Source organism: Balaenoptera physalus (assembly GCF_965194825.1).
Source record: "Balaenoptera physalus genome assembly, chromosome: 6".
In the NCBI taxonomy this organism is placed as follows: domain Eukaryota; kingdom Metazoa; phylum Chordata; class Mammalia; order Artiodactyla; family Balaenopteridae; genus Balaenoptera; species Balaenoptera physalus.
In genome coordinates this window covers 13,844,278-13,859,875 of record NC_138885.1, presented here as the reverse complement: position 1 = coordinate 13,859,875, position 15,598 = coordinate 13,844,278, and positions in this window count along the sequence as shown.

Here is a 15,598-nt window from a genome sequence, read left to right as displayed (position 1 = left end):
CCAATATTTCCTGGCCGTAAGAGCCTAGGTGAAGGGCAGAATTCACCCAGATTTCAATATGTTAGCTATGACTCATGTATTGCTGAGTTCCCTAAATTAGGATTCTGTTTAAAATGCCCTTAATGCAGAGACTCTGGTTAAGATGATAAATAAACTTTCATAAGCATTTAAACCTACAAAATTAATTATGAATATCTTATACAACTATATCTGTAAGTAAACTCCACAGCACTGGGCTTCATTTAGACCACCAATCCCTCTGCACACAGCAAGTTGGCAACATTTCACTGGCTAGAAGTGGCTTGAGCTGGCTCTCCTTGCCCCTCATGTCTATTGTCCTCTGCAGACTTGCCTGATGTCCAGGGGGTAGACGCTCAGAGCTGGGTGATGCCCACACACCGATCCCTTTGCAGACAGCTCTGCACCTGCATCCCTCTCATCCCAAGGCTCTTCCAGCCCTTGCTTGGAAGGTTTTCAAGTTCTCTCTGTTCCTCTTCTTTTTCCTTCTCTTCCTCCTCTTCCTTCTCTGTCTTACTCCTTTATCTTCTCCTTTTCCTCTTACTTGTAGTGGAAATTAGTATGCGTTTCTCCTGTGGTTTTCCCCTTCTCATTGGGAGGAAAAGAAAGGCCTCTGTTATGGGCTGAATTTTGTTCCCTCAAAATTCATATGTGCAAGCCCTAACTCCCAGTACTTCAGAATGTGACTGTATTTGAAGAGGTAATTAAGTTAAAACGAGGCCGATATTGTGGGCCCTAAATCCAACATGTCCTTATAAGAAGAGGAAATTAGCCCCAGACACATACAGAAGGAAGACCATATGAAGACACAGGGGGAGATGGCCTTCTATAAGTCAAGGAGAGAGGCCCCGGGAGAAACCAACCCTGCTGACACCTTGATCTTGGACTTCCAGCCTCCCAAACTGTGAGGAAATAAGTTTCTGTTGTTTATGCCAGCCAGTCTGTGGCATTTTTGTTATGGCAGCCTGAGCTAACTAAAACAGCCTCCTAGAAGTGCCATGAGGAAAATTACCCCCAAACTCATTCCAGTTCCTCCAACATCCTCAACCTCCACCTCTAAAACAAACATTCTTTCTCTATTCTATCCTGAAAACAGAAAACAGCCAATGCCTTCACTACCAGGTGGTCTGGTTGCAGACACATGGTGAAGATGAGAAAGTTATATGTGTAAAGCAGAGTTGCAGGAACTAGCCTGTGATCTTTGCTGAGAAGGCATGAATACCCCTCAACTACCCACACAATTAGGCTTCATTATGCTTTCAAAGATACCTTCATCTTTATTACTCATTGTATCCTCACAACAGTTGGAAAAGGAGAAAATGTTCAAAAAATTAAATTTGCAAATGAGGAAACCAAGGTTTAAAGAAGTTACATTGTTGATCCAAGGCCATACAACTCCCTGTTCCTAGAGTTTATATTAGTTAATGTGGTGGACATTAATGTTGTCACCAAATAGTTCCACATTTCCACCTTCTGGGCAGAGGGCAGGATTGTACTTCCCAAAAGCTTTTGAAGGAAATCATATCCACATAACCTGCTTTTAATGTGAGGGAAGTGATAGATGTCACCTCAGGGCAGAAGCTTTTAGGGCCAGTGTGTCACTCACAAGATGCTCTTCCCAGCCTCCTCTATGGCCCTGAGGGGCTGTGATGAACAGATTTCCCTGCCAACCCCAAGGGGCAGATGGCCTGAGTGAGAAATTAAATCGTATCAAGCCACTGTGATGTGAGTGTCATTTGTTACCATGCATAATCTAACCTATCCTGACTAATACAGTTAAGATGCTTTCAGCTGCAGGAAAAAGCAAATCCATCAGAAAATGGCTCACAATAAGGACATTTATTATCTCCTGTAACACAAAGTATGTAAATAGAGTAGTTTGAGTTTGGGCAATTCTGAGACTCAATGATGTCCTCAAGGATCCAGGTATTTATCCACCTGCCATCCTCAGCACTTTAACTACTCCCCTCAGAGGGGCAAAATAGTGTCAGCAGCTCCAGACATCAGACTCACCTACAAAAATATCCGGAGTCAGTGAGAGAGAGACATTCTGACAGGTTATTTCCTATTCTTTTTAGGAACAGGCATAACCTTTCCAGAAGCCCCTGTCCTTCCCCCAGTGGAGTTTGGAGTTTCCTTTAAGCCACCTTGGCCAGAACTGTGTCACATCTCTACCACACTGTCAAGGGGGAAGGAATCAATGTTGATTTGCTAGACTAGCTCCTTCCCCAGGGGCAGCCGAGGGGCCCATTATCCCCTGAAACATAAGGCCACCTAATTTTGTTTGCAAGAAAGGAGAAGGATACAGTTGTGAGGTCATCCAACTGTGTTTATTACAAAGGGGATTCAGAAACCTGAGTCTCACATACCAATCATTCCAAGAGTCGGAGAATAGAACAGACAATGCTCAAACGCTGATGCTTTGTAAATAAGCAGAGAAAGATTCAGAACTTTCTCTGATAGACCAGCAAATTCCCCGAGGGAAGGAGCTGTGCATTTTTCATGCTCCTTGGGGTCGGTGCTAGGCAGACAATTCAGCACCAGAGAAAACCTTGGGTCCATCTTCAGGCAGGCAAGTGTTAATATTTCTTGCACATGCAGATGTGGACACTGAGACCTCCTGAGGTGGTGACTTCCTGGGTTCTCAGCCAGGTAGTGGTGCAAGAGGCCCAACATTCAGGACTTTCACTTCCCAGCGCAATATCCATCCCTTTGCCAGCTCCTGTTTGCACAACAGCACTTGCTGATGGATTCATTAAAGTCCTGTTTACTACTCTCACTTTGGGAAATAAACTGACAACTGAAATTATAACTAGATTTAAGACAAGGATGACAGACCCAGATTGGAAAGTATTAAGGGAAACTGGATGTCTGGGGACATCAGGAACACTCAGAATTTGCTATCTGGAAAAATATCCCCATCATTTCATTAACCATTTCTCCAGGATCTCCAGCAGAGATATTACTGTGCCCTGTGTAAGCCAAGAGGCTGACCCCGTGTGACAATCCTGACCTCCTTAATGGCCAGGGTACAGGCCAGGGAGTTTCTGATCTCAGAATAACTTTTGCTGAAACATTAAATACTTTTGAAGAAAGGAAATAAATCTTTTTGCAGGAGTAACTGTGTATTTTTGTGTGTTGGGGGGATATGTATATGTATGTACCTGTGTGCATTGCGTGTGATGTGAATCCATTTCTTTGCTGGGGTTGGGTGTGAGGAGAAATGGTACATGTGGCCTTACTAGTTATATTTCTAACACTGCAAATCCCACCCCTAATATAAGGGGAGGGTTTCCGTTCCCTCATCCCTGGAATTCCCCAAACATTCCTGATCTGTGAGATGCTACTCTGACTACGTTCCCACGAATCACGTCAGCATAGGAAAGACCCAGGGGGCCTCCCTGGAGGACTGCTGCTCTCTACTGCCCCGACATCCCACTGGTTACCCCTCAGTTATTGCTGGACTGCCCAGTTGGCTGCAGGAAAGCCAAGCCTTCCTCCAAACAGCGGCAGGGGAAACTTGGGGAGACAGCCCTTCTGTGGTGAGAAGGTTGAGGATTGCTCAGGGCAGGACTTGGGGTGATGGCTGGAAGCAGTTCCACACCCTGGAGGGCTGGCTGCCTTGCACGGTCCCCTTTGGACTGAGTTGAAGCATCACCATCTTATGGTGGTTGCAACACTTCTGGTTTGTCCAGGGCCATCAAGGATCTTTAGGCCAGTGTCCCGCTGGGGCTTGACCATCTGGCGTTGTGGTGGAGGTGAGCGGAAGCATTTATCTATCCATTCATTTATTCACTCAACATAGTTATTGAGCACCGTCATGTGCTGGGCGTTGAGCAAGGCCCTGTAAATGCAGCTAAGAAGAGAGGACAGTCCCTGCACTCTGGACAGGGAAGACAGTTGGGAAGACATTCAGTAAGTCAATAAGCAAGCAAGACAGTTACAGAGGGTGATAAGTGCTATGAATGAAATAAACAGAGTGATACTGCAGAGGAAGTGGGATGCTGCCACGTTAGGTAGGGAGGGAGGTCAGAGCATATTTCTCTAAAGAGGAGAATACACAGGTGGAGACCTTGAGGTTGAGAACGTCAGTCATGCAAAGTGCTGGGAGTGCACCTCACGGGGAGAGAACAATGGTTGCAAAGACTCAGGGGCAGGAAAAGGGAAAGGCTTGTGCCTGGAGCTTGGTGGGATGGGGATGGGGATGGGGAAGTGGGGGCCAGATCCAGCAAGGATTTGTAGGATCTGCTAAGGAATTTGGGTATCAATTTCAGAGCAATGAAAGTGCATGGAAGGTTCTTGAGCAGGAGAGTGACATGATGTGATTTACATTGTAAAAGAGCCCCTGATACTTCATGGAGACCAAGTTGAACCCTATCTTCACAACCTGATTTGTGGTTGTCCCAGCGTCCCTGCTGGTGGCTGGTTTACCTGTCTAGGCAAGTTCACAGGACCAGATAATCGTCAACATACCACTTCCCCATATTGTAAAAGGGAAATTCTCAGCCTCCCAGGAATGACAGTGAATTCTGGAACTAGTGTAAATAGGGAGAAAGAAGATCAACAGAGAAGGCAAGAGTTCTCGGCCCTTGTCTCAGTCCTGCTTCAAGAGCTGTGTGGCTAAAGGGGACCCACCCCAATGCCACCAACTTCTGTTACTTCATTTAAAAAACAGACATGCTGACAGGCTATTTCTTGATTACCAAGGCCTGAAACTCCTTTGAAGTTTCTGGATCTGGGATCTATAGTGAAAATGGTTATTAGAATGCCCATTGCATTGGTGGAAACACTGAGACCCTGAGTGCACCAGGGAGCAGGTAGAGGTCAGGCTGCACACCTCCTCAACTGATAGCACTCCAGGCATTCCAGAGCCCGATTCCCCATCCCCTTCCTGGAGAGCCTCTGCCTCAATCCTCCTGGGATGGAATGACAAAGGCTTCTTTGACTCTCATCCCAGCAGCTTTGAAGGGTGTATCATTCAGTCACAAGTAAAATATTCCCCAACTAGCAGTGGCTTAAATTATTAGGACAATGTTACCTCAATAACAATATTTCACAGGCAGAGTTGTTAAGTGAGTGGCTCCATGATGATGGGGCTGTGGGTCTGTTTCTCTGTGATTTTCTTCACTTCCCCTCATGGTCACAAAATGGCTGCTGAAGCTTGAAGTATAGCATCAGTTCATGCATTCATTCAGCAAATATTTAATAGTGCTACTATGTGTTGGGCACTTTTCTTGGTATTGGGGACACAATGGTGAATATAACTTACAGAAATCCCTGCCCTAGATTCCGTGCTAGTGGGGAAAAGGGAGACACTGAGCAAAATAAATTTTAAAATTACATAGTATGTTAGTGGTATGTTCTGAGGAGAACATAAAAAGGAAGAAGAAGGATTAAGGAGGAGAAGAAGGATGGGAATTTTTTTTAATGATGGCAGGGAAATGTCTGAGAAACTGACATTTGAGCAAAGTCCTGAAGGATGTGAAAGAAGGAGCCAGTGAAGATCTGGAGGAGAAGCATTCTAGAAGGAAACAGCAAGTGCAAAGGCCCTGAGGTAGAAGTGTGATTAGCATGTTCTAAGAAAGCAAGGAGGCCAGTGGTTGGAGGAGTGTGATGGAGGAAGACCATCATAGGGGATGAGGTCAGGGAGAAAAAGGAGGCCTCAAGTCATTGAGAGAACATGACAACATGTGTAAACACCAAGGAAAGAAAGGCTTCTCCTAGTGCAACTCTTTTGTTTATGAGAGCGGAAAGTATTTCCCAGCTGTCCAGCCCCACCCCAAAGACTTTCCCTTGCATTTCACTGGCCAGAACTGGGTCACATGGCCACTTCTAAACCAATCGTTGGCATGATTCATTCCCAGGATCTGGGTCTACCTCCTGCAAGCATGTAGCTGAACACAGTGGAGGTCTGGCAGCAAGGACAAAGGTGGGGAGACTGTTGGGTGTGCAACAAGAGCGCCAGCCACACAGAGACTTTCCATTCAGCACTTAGCGTTGGAGTCTGCTCCAATCTCCTGGCTCCCCCAACAGGTTATTAACCCACAGGGCGGGGCAGCAGGAAGCAGGGGCGTCTGTCGGGACTTCGAGGACTTTTCTAAGAATGAACTTTCAAAGTCCCTCTTCCTCCGCTTCTCTCTCAGGTCTCTGGTCCACAAAAGCAAGTCTCTTCCATTAAAAGAAAAATAAAACACTTTTAACTATGGAAATTTCAAATGCATTCAAAGTAGGGAGAATAGGATGATGTCCCCCAAGTGCTCATCTCCCAGCGATTCAGTCCTATTTCATTTATAGCACCTGCCACTCCCGCTGCCCAGTATCCATTCCATTAAAAAGCACACAAGTCCCTTTGGAGTTGTCCTAAGGTCTAGCTGGTAGAGAGGCATGGAGGACTAAGAAAGTCACTCCACCCAGCCAAAGCTCTCCTGGGCCCAGAGCAGCCATGCTTCTCGCGGTGTCACTTGCCTACAACCAGCTGAAGGACACCAAAGCTTCTCCTGAATCATCCTTGCATCGGCTCTCAGGAGCTACAGATGTTCACAAAATCATCTATAATCGGGGCACTTGGCCCATTAGGAATTTGGATGGACCAAAGCATAAGCCCTCGGCACTGCTCAGGAAAAGCAAACACGAGCAATGCGAGATTTGACTTCTGCGCAGTTAATTTAAACTCCGCTCTGAATATAAATCAGCTGCTTTAGTTCCGATCCACTCAGTCTCATCCAAGCCTTGTGCTGAATGATAAACACTGTCGGTAAGGCTAAATCATGACAGGCAAAATGAACTGTTTCCTTCAGCTCAAGTGAAGTTCCTGGGCAAGCAAAGGACACTGCTCAGCTGCACTCAGAAGACCTTCCTCTGTCTGGGTGTCAGGGTCTGCTTGTGGGAGCGTGGAAAGCCAACTTGTCTTACATTGTTGAGGACCTGACAACGTCTTTAGGTGAAAGGGAAGATTAATCAGAAGCTCTTGTAGAAGTTTCTGGGGAACGACACCATTATAAGCCACGTCACTCTGAAGGACAGGGCTCTTGGTACAAGGGCTAGCATTAGATTAGAGCAGGTAGGAGAAGGGATAAGTTCTTCTGGCTCCTGGCTGCCTGTTGCGGTTTTACTGAGTATCAGACATGACCAGCTAAGCTGATGAAATATGGGGGAAGGATGAGAGGGTGGAATTACAGACTGACTCTCCCTCTTAACTTCAGGGGGGATGTACAGGTCACAGTTGGGTCTGTATGAGAGTAACTTAGAGGATTTTACCCGTCCCAGTTTCTCCCTCTGAGGTAGACAGTGTGTCCCCAGGGGCACTAGGACAGAAGGACTTTGTTTCTTTGTGAAGATGGAGTTAGCCTATGAAGGAAGATCAGGCAAGGCTCATAAAAACCCAAACATTTCCCTACCAGATTCTCCTGGTGCCTGAGGTTCCTACATCAGAGCTTCTCCTCTGAGTTAAGACATTAAAGATCCTGATAAAATGCAGATCTATGATCAGTGATCTTGATGGGTAGATCTTAATTCAGTCACTCATTCAGTGGACATTTATGACTTCCAGTTCTAAGTCAGACACTATGGTAGGTGCTGTAAGATAGTGGATATTTATCTCAAGTGTCAAAGTATAATTTTAAAAAGTTAAGAACATGACTTTCATTACAAATATAGAGTACCCCTGTGTCACAGATTTTATTCAACGTATCAGTTAATGAGTGAGAGAACTGGTAAGATGGTAAAATTAGTTCCAAGAGCGCTTTAAGAACTTAGATTAATATAGCCCATCAAGAAAGGTTTTTTTTTTTTTTAATTTGGCTGCACTGGGTCTTGGTTGCAGCATGCGGGATCTTCTTTGCTGCGTATGGGATCTTTTAGTTGTGGCATGTGGGATCTAGTTCCCTGACCAGGGATGGAACCCAGGCCCCCTGCATTGGGAGCATGGAGTCTTAACCACTGGACCATCAGGGAAGTCATAAGAAAGGTATTTTTAGAAAGAAAGAAAAAAAGAAAGAAAGAAAGAGAGAGAGAGAGAAAAAAAGAGAGAAAGAGAGAGGGAGAGAGGGAGGGAGGGAGGGAGAAAGGAAGGAAGGAAGGAAGGAAGGAAGGAAGGAAGAAAGAAAGAAAGGGAGAGAGAGAAAGAAGGGAGGTAGGGAGGGAGGGAGGAAGGAAGGAAGGGAGGGAAAAAAAGAAAAAGATTGTCAGGTTAGATAAACACTGATTAATGTCATACCAATATGACAATAAATATGGCAATAAAAGCATAACCATTGGGGTTATATTCTTTTGCCAGACCAAAATCTACAGCTAAACATGTAATTTCACTGTATCCAGGCTCTAATCAAATAGTATAAAGCACAAGTATGGTTTCCCAGAGAATTAATAACCCTTTAGCAGGCTTGTTAAACAAGGCCCTGGTACAACATTAAAGGACTTGCTGTGCTTTCTTTTGATTTTCAAGATTTTGATAAATTTTTCTTAACACAAGAGATGTAGAATAACATGCCTATCACCCTTAGTTGAGACTAGGACCTAGCTCAATGGGAAGAGATGGAGGAGAAAGTTTGGGCCTATGAGTCAGGAGACCTGGGTACCAGTCCTATCATCAGGTGTCGTGTGACCTTGGGCAAGTCACATTACCTCCTAAGCCATGAATTCTCTCTCTGTTCAGTGAGATGCAGAACTGGGTAGGCTCCAGGGCCCCCTTCGGCCCTGATATTTTCTGAATCACAGCAGATTATGAAGCAAGGCTGTCAGGGAAATCCCCTTGTCTGTAGTGACAGACCAGTGGGGAAGCACCATGGTAGGTCTTTGGATAACTGAAGGGAGGTGGTGGGTGGAGGGAGGTGGGGAGAGGGTGCACAAGAGCACCGCATGCAAAGACAGAGCACTAAGAGAGAAATGAAAGGATTTCACCTCTAGGCTCTCACCTTCTCCCAGTCTCTGCTCCCCATCAGTACTCTGGGGTGTCAAAGAATCAGAAGAGGCCAGGTCAAGCTACAGTAACAAACTGATAATGAAATCTCAATGGCTTAACCCAACCAAAGTTTACTTCTTCCTCATGGAATTCTGGTGGGCAGCCGTCCTCCATGTGGTGACTGAGCAGTTCACACTTTTTCTATCCTACAGCTCTGCTATCTTTCCATGGGGCATCCCGAGTCACTGTGGCAGAGCAAGAGAGAGCACAGAACACTCACAACAGCTTTTAACCACATGTAACTTGTACTCATGGGCCATTAGCCGGAACTAATCTCATGGCTCCAACTAAATCAAGGGAGCTAAGTAGTAACTCCTCCATGGGCCTAGAAGAAGAGAAGACCAGATACTTGTGAGTCCTGACCTGGAAAGGACCCAGCTCCTGTAAAGACTGAAGGCCTTTCAAGTGTTCCAAGGTACCCCCATCCATCGTCTGACTCTAGAACATCAGCTGGAATAAGGAGTTCAGCTGGAATAAGAAAGAGAGTTCAGCTGGAATAAGGAAGTATTCGGCCAGATACCCGCACGTTCTGTCCAGTCAATACTCAACATCTGAGGGTTTCAAAAAGCCTCCAAGCCTGGCCCATGTTGACACAGTTCAAGGAGGGGAAGTTTGATTCCCCTGAGTTTTTAGATTCAATGTGGACAGGTCCTTTGCATCCCCAGGAAGCCAAAGCAGCATTCTTGATCTCCTAGTGAGCTGTGCTCTAAAGTTTCTGCCTGGATCATTGCCAAAGCCCACTTCCCTGTGTTCTGGAGGAAAGAAAGTTCTTCTCAAAAGAGAAGTGACTTTTACTTGCTCCCTTGTGTCATCCCTTGTTGTCCCTTATACGTAACCTTGATTGTTTCAGAGCCTGGAATCTCTGACAAGATTACAGGTTCCTTGGGTAGGGGCGATCGATGTTAGTTTTTCTGTACCTAACAGCCCAGGCTGAGAGAATGCTTGAGATTGGTGCTGTGTGTTGACTCATGCATGCCTGATCAGAGCGCTATAGGGATATTGACCTATAGGACCATTGCACTGTGGCCGCTAGTCAAGGATGCTGGTCAGAGATGTGAGAAGGGGGCTTGTGTAAACAGGCAGACCCACGGGAGTCTCTGACCCTTCCCCAACCACTGTCACCAATTTCTCTCTCTGTCACTTTCTCTCTCAACTTGTTCCAAATAGTATTTGAGGCTTCATAGAGATACATAGACAACTTAAGATTTAAAAATTAACAAGATGAGGGAACCAGACCATCATTCTACAAAGAACTCAGGTCAACGTTAAAATTGTTAACATTGTGCTGGTGGCAGAGCCACTGGGAGAGAGCCCAGCTCCTGGTGCCACTGGCAGCCTAGCCTTTGCTCACGCCCCAAATAGAAGGCATGGGAGGTGGTACTTGGTGCCTCTGAGGAAACAGTGCCCATGGGATAGGACGTGTGATGGATGTGCTGTCACAATGTACCTGGGCATGGAAGCCGCAGCAGGGATTTGAAGTGCGAATACCAGCTATGCCACTAAATTCCTGTGTGACTTGGGTAAATTATATCATCTCTCTGAACCTCAGCTTTTTCATCTGTAAAACGGGGATAAGGACAGTTCCCTTGCAGGGTTTTGTAAAGAATTTCTATCAGTCTCTTGGTGACGTGCCTGGCTAGTTTCTCTCATCAGTGTGGGAACTACAGAAGATTGTAGCCGTGCATTTCCCACAAGACTGGTCTCTCCCAGGGCAGAGTCAGGCAGTTCCCCACATTGGTCTGGAAGCTCCCCAAGGAAGGGAGCCCCACGTAACAGGTAGCTATTGTTATTCTTATCGTTATTGCAATGACCATATTCCTACCTGAGGAAAAGGCCAGGAGGAAGCAGAGTAGGAATTCTAGAGCTCTTGTGACATGTGTTAAGTCTCAGCAAACCCCACCTGGTGGTGTTTGCTCTTTCTCTGCATGTCTCCCTGCCTCCTTCAGTGGTCCAGAGGCTCCCTAAGGCCAGGGATCATGTCTGACACATCCCATGTCCCTCACAGGAGATAGTGAATTAGTTCTCGTTAAAGGAAAGCTGAGGCATCCGGGAACCACAAGTAGAGGAGCCTTGACTCTCCCTTCCAGGAGCTTCAGGAGACACTCTGTTTGCAGATTATTTAGGAATACTAACTATACTATTTATCAACAAACTGGGACACTTTTAAGGGCAAGGGGGAATGTTATTAACAATTAGTGAATACTTACCGTCATCTTCAGCACAAGTTTGCTAAAGTCTGGAAGGGGCAGGACTCAGGGAAGTCTTGACAGAAATAATCAGGAAACCCCCAGACTTGACACCTGCTGGGGAAGGCACGTTCCTTGCCCCCCCATCTGATAGGGGAAGCAATGACCTTCAGCTTAGTGAGTGCGTAGTCTGACCTTTACCTTGGGGGGCTCACATCTGCTCTGAGCCTGCCTGGACCCTTCCAAGCCCTCAATCCCACAAGACCCTTCCCCAAGTATAATCACTGGAATCAGTTTCTTATGCCTCTTTCTGTAAGCAGACATTGCAAATACAAGCTTACTCAATCTTACACTTTTTTTTTTTGGTGGCATCCTCTGCAGTGTGATCAGCTGCTGGCCCTGAGTACACCCACTGGTATCCACTGAGATTGGCTGGCCTCACAGAGTGCTGGCACCTCTGTCACAGTGCTCAGAGATTGCCAATGTCTTCAGAATCAAGATTCTACCCTCTGTGGCCTTTTGACTTAAGCCCAAGCATTTTCCAGTGCCCAGGTCTGGTCCACTGGTGCTTTCATAGCTCCTTAGGGTATCTTTCCCCACATCACACTGGGATCTGTGGGTTTTGAGGAATGTCTTCAGGTGTGGTGCCCCGTCACTCTCAATGTTGGGGAACCCAAGTTCATTTCATGTGCCCGACACAGTGAGGCTGAACAAACTGAAAGGTCGGAGTTTGGAACAGAGAAAGGTTTATTGCAAGAGCCAAGCAAGGAGAATGGGTGGCTTGTACTCAAGGCTCAAACTCCCTGATGGCTTTCAGGCAAGTGTTAAAGACAGACAGTGTTAGGGGAGAGGGTCGCGGGATGTGTGCATGGTCAGCTCCTGGACCTTCTTCTGATTGGTTGGTGGTGACGTAACAGGGTGATGTTTTAGGAATCTCAGTCTTCTGGTTCCAACCAGTCTGGGGTCTACGTGCTTGTAGTCAGCATGTAGTCACCATCCTCCAACAGGGTGGGAGTCTTAGTTTCTAGAGAACATCTAAAGATATGCATCAGATTGTTTCCTACATCCTAGCAGGAGGAACCAGGGGTCCTGTGACTCGATAGTCCTGATCATTAACTGATTTGAACCTGCTCTTTGGAACTTGGGGAAGGCCTTGGAGACTAAAGCCTTTTATTTTTCTATTGTCAAATAAGATACATATTTTATGGCAAGACCAAAAAAACCTTAAAACATAAACAACAACAAAACATAAAAACAAAAAAAATTTTTTTAAACCATAAACAATTTTCTCCTCCCTTTGACCTCCTCTGTCTCCTCCACTGTGCATTGTGTATCTGCATTAGGCACCGACCAGACCTCCCTCATTGGCAGAAATGCCTGCTTAACTGTATAGCGCAACAACTCCTTGATAACATTCCTTCTTGATCTTGTAAGGGATCACATGACTTACCACGACAATGCTTAGATCTGGATCATGTAAACTGTCAATAACACATCATTTGATGTACAGCCCTCTGTCTCAAAAAACTTTATAACTCTGCCCTGACTTCTAATGGGCAGAACAGTTCTCGGAGCTTTCTGAGATCCTGTTCCTGGGTTATAATCCTCAATTTGGCTCGAATAAAATTTTCCATTTCTTTCTCAGATTGACTGATTAATTTTTTGTCAACACTACAAACAAGAAATGGGGAAAACAGAACGGCTTTTGTACCCAGGAGGGCCCCACAGGGTCCTGCTCGGTTTCACCAAGCCAGGTGGGACGTGACATTATGCTGAAGGCTTGTCGTCTCCTTAAGAGTGTCTTGGAAAGCAGCACAAGGGCCCCAAGGTGTTCTGGGTGCACCTTGAAAGGGGAGCCAGACTTGCCCCTCCAAACACTCACCCTCCTCAACTACTCTCTCTCCCTCAACACCTCCTTGCTGGCTGTTCCTCTGACATCAGGAGGGTATCATCCCACTCATTCCTTTTGTGTCATTTTATTGTCTTTTACTCTATGGCCTATCCTTCAAACTTTGGTTCTTGACATATGAAAAAAATCCAGCTTTGGGAGTTGTGAGAAGTCCCTTTTCTATTTCAGGAAATGTCGAATGTTCAAGATTATGGCCTCACTCTGAACCTTATGAAGTCCAGAAATCAAAGCTGAGAAATGATTTCTCTGCTCTGGCCTGTATCAGCCTTCCCTACCTGGAGGCAGTGCAAGCACCTCTCACAAGCCTGGGCTGCTGGGCCTCACCTTGATGGCCCAGGGGCAGAGGAGGAAAAAGCAAAAGAAAAAAAAATTAGCAAGAAGAGAGATACACTTGGTGATATTTCAAAATCACTATTGTGTTATACTAGGGTGTCATTGTATGAACGGATCATAATTTATTTAATGGGTTCCACGTTGAGGGGCCTTCTGGTTATTTTCAGTCTTTTCCTTACAAACACAGCTTCTGTGAATATCCTTGTACACATGTACAAGAATACTTGTAAAATAAATGCTTAGAAGTGGAATTACTGCATCAAAAAATGGCTGTTTTAATAGATGGCGCCAAATTGTTCCTAAAAGAAGATACGGCAATTTGTACCTCCGTCAATTTTGCACAGGAGTGCCTATTCTCCTTATACTTTTGACAATAATGTCTTCTCAAACTTACTGATATTTTCAAATCTGACATTTAAAAAATGGAAATGTAATTTGTATTATCATTTATTTATGACTCATTTCCTACCCTACAAACTGCTTGTGCATGTGCTTTGTTTGTTCTTCTATTAGTATTTTTAATTTATTTGTAGACTCTTTATATTTTTAGGAATTAGCTCTTTGTAAAATGTGTTTTAAATATTTTTCTTGTCCTATCCTTTTAAAATGGAAAAACTTTTCACGGTATTTTCTCCCCATATTGTTAACTGTAACTTATATGTGTTCAAACTTGCAGCCCCTGTGTTTTGGCTTTGCTTGGAAAGTTCTTACCTACTCTAAGAGTGTTAAAAATAGACTAAAATAGATCACATTTCCTCTTGTACTGACAGTTATTAAATTTTTACATGTATATCTCTGATTCAACAGCATTTAATTTTATGGAAAGGAGTTGCTAACAAGTTGTCTCAACATAATTTATCAAATAGTCTAGGGACCTTCAAGATGGTGGAAGAGTAACACTTGGAGATCACCTTCCTCCCCACAAATACATCAGAAATACACCTACATGTGAAACAACTCCTACAGAACACCTATTGAACGCTGGCAGAAGACGTCAGACCTCCCAAAAGGCAAGAAACTCCCCACGTACCTGGGTAGGGCAAAAGAAAAAAGAAAAAACAGAGACAAAAGAATAGGGGTGGGACCTGCACCCCCAGGAGGGAACTGTGAAGGAGGAAAAGTTTCCACACACTAGGAAGCCCCTTCACTGGTGGAGACAGGGGGTGGGCAGGGGCGAAGCTTTGGAGCCACAGAGGAGAACGAGGCAACAGGGGTGCAGAGGGCAAAGTGGAGAGATTCCTGCACAGAGGATCAGTGCCGACCAGCACTCACCAGCCCGAGAGGCTTGTCTACTCACCTGCCGGGACGGGCGGGAGCTGGGAGCTGAGGTTCGGGCTTCAGAGGTCGGATCCCAGGGAGAGGACTGGGGTTGGCTGCGTGAACACAGCCTGAAGGGGGCTAGTGCGCCACAGCTAGCCAGGAGGGAGTCCGGGGAAAAGTCTGGACCTGCCTAAGAGGCAAGAGACCATTGTTTGGGGTGCGTGAGGAGAGGGGATTCAAACACTGCCTAAACGAGCTCCAGAGATGGGTGTGAGCCACAGCTATCAGCGCAGACACCAGAGATAGGCATGAGACGCTAAGGCTGCTGCCACTGCCACCAAGAAGCCTGTGTGCAAGCACACATCACTATCCACACCTCCCCTCCTGGGAGCCTGTGCAGCCTGCCACTGCCAGGGTCCCATGATTCAGGAACAACTTCCCTGAGAGAACACATTGCACACCTCAGGCTGGTGCAACGTCATACCAGCCTCTGCCACCACAGGCTTGCCCCAAATTCCATACCCCGCCCTCCACCCAGCCTGACTGAGCCAGAACCCCCTAATCAGCTGCTACTTTAACCCCATCCTGTCTGGGCAGGGAACACATGTCCTCAGGCAACCTACATGCAGAGGTGGAGCCAAATCCAAAGCTGAACCCCAGGAGTTGTGTGAAAAAAGAAGAGAACGGGAAATTTCTCCATGCAGCCTCAGGAGCAGTGGATTAAATCTCCACAATCAGCTTGTTGTACCCTGCATCTGTGGAATACCTTAATAGACAACAAATCATGCCAAAATTGAGGCAGTGGTCTTTGGGAGCAACTGTAGACTTAGGGTTGCTTTCTGCATCTAATTTGTTTCTGTTTAAATTTATCTTAGTTTAGTATTTAGAACTTATTATCATTGGTAGATTTGTTTATTGATTTGTTTGCTCTCT